This window comes from Euprymna scolopes, chromosome 20, assembly GCF_053919585.1.
Source record: "Euprymna scolopes isolate OS-2025 chromosome 20, ASM5391958v1, whole genome shotgun sequence".
Classification (NCBI taxonomy): Eukaryota; Metazoa; Mollusca; class Cephalopoda; order Sepiida; family Sepiolidae; genus Euprymna; species Euprymna scolopes.
In genome coordinates this window covers 9,911,062-9,916,500 of record NC_136501.1, presented here as the reverse complement: position 1 = coordinate 9,916,500, position 5,439 = coordinate 9,911,062, and the positions used below count along the sequence as shown (strand labels likewise).

Here is a 5,439-nt window from a genome sequence, read left to right as displayed (position 1 = left end):
GGCATCCATAGTATCATAGATTGAGTAAATTTTTATTTTTCACCCCAGTCCAAAGTAGTCCTGTTTGAGGAAGCTGGATCTTCCGTGCACATTAAAAATGAGATCTTGTTTAACTTTTCCCTTGCAGAGAGACAAGTAAAAATAGTGACTTTATCAATGTCAAAGTTACAACAATGAAAACAATTTATGCTAATCTGTACAGTTGTCTGGTCTTTTATCTGTCACACCTTGATTAACAATCCTATTTTAGCTTCCTTTTGTGTGCCTTGGGGAACAACTTCCTATACTTTTGTTTTGCTGATAAACTTATTTCTTTTTTTTTGTTATATTTTTTACCTCTCTTTTGTTTATTTCCTAACACTTGGGGGGAGGCGTTGATAGTATCACACTACATGCAGAGGCACGAGAGACTTGTTAGCTGAATTACAATCCTATACCATTTGGTGCCAAGCTAATATGCTGAGTGGTTCTACAAAGAAATGGAGTTCCAGTCGGCATAACTGGGACATTACAACATTACCCTCACCGGTGATGAGAGGTTGAACTTAGGGGGAGGGTAAATGTATGTGATTGGTTTAATGTGAAGGATTATGAAATGTGCGATGCTGTGTTCAGATTTTGTCAGATCCATTGTGCTAACTTATGCACTAGTATTGTTGAGAAAGTTATTTTTTGTTTTTTTACTCTTTTTTTTCACCTCAAACAAGGCATATTGTCATTTGAACGTAAGGGGCTGTGTCTAACAAGGAACTGTAGGGAGTTGAGTAGCGAGATGTCCACATTACATTTAAACTTCTGCAGGTTAATTTTTCATTAATGGCCCTCATTTGGCTCGTAACCCATCATTATAATACAATATTCAGGCACCTTAACGGTCAAGGGGGGAGATTTTGCTGCTTGTCGGGTTAGTCAGGAGTATGTACATCAAGCAGGGTACAAGTGCTATGAGTTCATCACTGCACATTCCATTAAAGTCCTTGTAAAACAGCATTAGGGATGCAATATTGCAATGATGGGACAGAGATTGGAACTTGGCGATAGTGCAGTATCTATTTATGAACTCACATGAAATAGCAACTTCTTCTTCTTCTTCTTCGTCTTCTTCATCAATTTAATGTCTGTTTTACACACTGGCATGTATTGGATGTTTTTAAGAAATCAACTTACAAACAAAACTATCTCTGGCCAGGTCTTTATTTATCCTTCTTTAAAATTCATCTTCATCACTTCCTTGTACATTTACTTTGGCATCCTCCTGTCAACTAAAGCACAACTGTTCCACATCTACTCATAAACTCTCATTCATTCTTTTAATGTGATCATCATAACAAAGTTTTCTATTCTACACACATTTCTTTATACTGTCCAAATTTAATCTTCCTCTGAGGTCACCAGATCTAAGCCTGCCTGTAAAACTTAAATTTTAGATCCATCGTTTTTATACCATCTCTGTGCAATGTATTTCCTCAAACATCACCGGCTAGGTTTAACACACACACACACACACACACACACACACACACACACACACACACACACATATCGATGCCTCCATTCAATCTCAAGAGACAATGGTCACTCATGTAAGGGTAGCTGTGCATGTAATTGTGAGGCAAGGGTTGTGCAATCTCCAACCACACCTCTCCTGAATTGGCACTGCTTGAGTCCAGTGGCAAGAAGAGGCCCAAGACTAACTGGAAACAATGCTGAGAAAAACGGAGAGCACATACAGCACCTGGAATTCCCAAATGGTCACCCATTTTAGTACTAACCAGGCTCAACATAGCTTAACTTTGGTGATCTGATGGGAACTGGTGTGGCAACATGATAACTCAATTCATATTTGTAGTTTCATTTAATGCATTAACTTGTAAAATTTACTGTATATTTTGCAAACCTCTTTCCTCTGATGAGAAAAATTGCATTTTTTGAAACTCCGCGGAATAAGGTCTTTCAAGTTTATTTGTATTCCTTGTCGGATAATTAAAAATTCTGTATACCTTCTTTACAGGTTTGTAATGTTTTTTTTGAAAATTTAAATTAATTTTTGATAATAAGATTTTTCTATTATATATATATATATATATATATATATATATATATATATATATATGTTTTTATATTATTGCTCTGTTTACCACATTTAGCTCTCATACCCGGATTTCCTCTGGAATTATTCTATTATAACACTATATATATATATATAATATAAAGCTGAACGTCTGTGTGTGTGTGTGTGTGTGTGTGTGTGTGTGTGTGTGTGTGTGTGTGGTCACGAATAGGCTACTATATAGTTGACTATTTTAAAAAACTGATTACATACAATGATAGAAGATGTATCGAGGATCAGGAATGGGTATGTTTGATCTGGCAGAACGGTGGTTCATAAAAATTGTGGGGTCTGCCTGGCCCCCAAAGTATGGAAATAAAAAATGAAAAAAAAAAAACGTTTACAACGGTTTTTGATATAGATGTACATAATAATACTTTGATAAGTATGTTTTAACTTAAATAGGGATGGTATAATAAAATTGTGGGGTCTGCGTTCGCGCCTGTGCTCCATGGAAATATGGTACAAACTTTAACAAAGACTTTTCATATCTATTTGCGTAAGTATACTTTGATAATTATGTTTCAGTTTCAAGAAATATGGTATAATAAAATCATTGAGTGTTCATTCACGCCTGACCTCCATAGAATGTAAATATGTCACAAAGTTTAACAAGGTTTTTTAAAAGGGGTGAGGGTCCACAATAACACCTGAACTTTAATCTTAATTCACGTTAGCTTTTATTTATTTTTTTGCGTTGAATCATACTGTGTCGAATAAATTCACCTCATAAATTCACGTTCTTATTAAAGTGAAAGCCAAAAAAAAAGTTGGAACTTTTGACAATTCTCGACACAAATTTTGCATAACTCTGTTTTTTTTCCTTCTCCACTTGCACGTGGCACTCTTTCGAAAATAGATAAATAGATAAATAATAAAAAATAAGAACGTTACTTTTACTATTGTGTCAAAAGAAGGAAAAAATCCTGTTTACGTGATTACGTGTCTTTTTAAAAACATTTACATAATCTTTTTATTTTTATTTATATATCTGTTTAAGCTTTTTTTTTGTCAGTGTACTAGAAGGAATTCAGTTGATTACAACCCTTTCTGCGTGTTCTTTACATTACAATAGTACAACCCTGAATCCGACGGCACAATACTACACCGTTCAATACTGTAAAACTGAAACGAAGCTGTTCTGCTTGAAAAGGCCGCCATTTTCTTCTTATTCATATTTATATCGATTCTTTGCTTTAACAAACTAAAGTAATTATGTGTTTACTTTTTTAATATCCCATTTTGCTGTTTCGGATTATTTTACTAAAGTAAGTAAAGTTTCATTATTTTTCAAAATTGTTTTTGTTTCTTTGTTTTTCGATATTTCGTCAATATTATTTAGTAAGAGTGTTTAGCAGAAAAGCCAACAAACGACTACCTGAAAAAATAAATATACAAGAAATAAATGTTACCATAGTCAATAAAAGTTCAGTTCATGTTTTTTTTTTGTTTCGAAATAGTTTTTAATGCTCTTTACTTAAAATAATTTCAGCGAACTGAAATTAAAACAAAATTTAAGGCGATAACTACTTAATAGAATTTTTATATAAACTACGCATGCCATAATTGAATATTCCTCAAGCACAAAATAACGGAAAACATTAAAATATATTTATAAATATTCCTTACGTTGACAGAACTCTCTTAAATTGTTAACACAGAATGCTCAGGTGCCCCTCCTTCAAATTGAAAACGGGGTTCTCCATTTCAAAGTTGCTGCCATTTTGATTTTTTTTTAAAACCGGTTCATGAATTAAAAAAAAAATTTTTTTTTACAAACTACTTAAAAATACAAACCAATGAACTTTTCTACCATAAAAGTAACTTTTATTGACTATGGTAACATCTATTTCTTGTATATTTATATTATTATATATATAACATTTTCTTTTTGTAAGAAAACATCATTTTATTAGTCACTCTTGGCTACGAATGGAAACAAAGTTGATATGAAAAATATATTTTCGCAAAAATTATCTTTACTTTCATCATATTTTGCTTAAGGTAAAATTTTTGAGTATCAAAACCTATTTCTTTACAACCCCCTTCTTTTCATAACCTATCATACTTTCATCAATCACAGTCCATTTTCTGTAGGCTGTTTCTGAACCCAGTCAACGACGGGTACTTCTGCTAGTATATATATATATATATATATATATATATATATATATATATATATATATAGTCTTTGAAGTTTTCAACCTTTAAAACTATACAAAAAAATATTTTTTATTATTCGTTAGAAAACTATCCAGTCAGTATGTTATTTAATCACCTGCAATCACTGCATCAACTCGCTCTCGAATTTACTATAGTATCAATAATTTATTTTTCAAGGGATCATCAGTTGTTTACCATGAAACACTGTTTCGGGGATTTAATAATATATATATATATATATATATATATATATATATATATACACATTATATTTGCTTTACATATATTGTATATGTTGCTACTGATTCATGAGCATGTTTCAGTCAGCCAGTTACAAGTAACTAGAGACTTCTTCAGGCGATATTACTTTCACAAAAGTCCGTAATCCTTTACAAACTCATCAGTTTTAAGCCTAACTTTAAAACATGCATTACACATTCATCGTATCATTCCTATATCATTTCTCTCCATGCAACGCATTTCTTCAACCTTTACTAGCCAGGTGTCAATTCCATATATTATTACTACATTGTACACACATGCCTAATAAGACACTCACAATGGTAACACTCTGCTAATTAGTAATGACAGAAGTTCTCTGAACTTTATCCATCGACTCCAAATTCATGCAATCACACTAGTACCTATTCCCCACTTTGTGCTCAAATGATATCACCAAAGTAACAAAACTTCTGAACAACCCCAATAACTTGCTATCTAAATAAACTTTCTCCACTTTTTTTTTTTTTTTCACATTAACCCCCTTACAAGGCATATCGCCACTTGGATGTAAAGGGTTACTATTTGAGACCATGCCTAGGAAAGATTAACAAGATGTTGGTTTACATTACATTTAAACTTTTGCATATCAGTACAGTCAGGGAAACAGGTAGCAATAAGGGAATTCCAAAGTCTAGCTGTTTGAAGGAAGAAACTATTAGAGTTGAAAGCTTTCTGGCATTTAGGGACGTCAACTGTGAAGTTGTGTGATTTTGTTGCTAAGTGGGTTTGTCAGGGATATGTACATTGAGGGGGCACAAGTGTAATGAGTTCATCAGAGCACATTCCATTAAAATACTTGTAAAACAGGCACAGAGATGCAACATTGCGGCGATGAGACAAGGGATGGGGCTTAGTTGGCAAAGTGGGACCTATTAGATTAAAAA

At 32.9% G+C, this 5,439-nt stretch overlaps 1 pseudogene; it reads right to left on the bottom strand.

Annotated features, from left to right (window-relative positions):
- Positions 1–1,723: 1,723 nt before the first annotated feature.
- LOC145241734 (5S ribosomal RNA) lies at positions 1,724–1,841 on the bottom strand (annotated as a pseudogene).
- Positions 1,842–5,439: the final 3,598 nt, after the last annotated feature.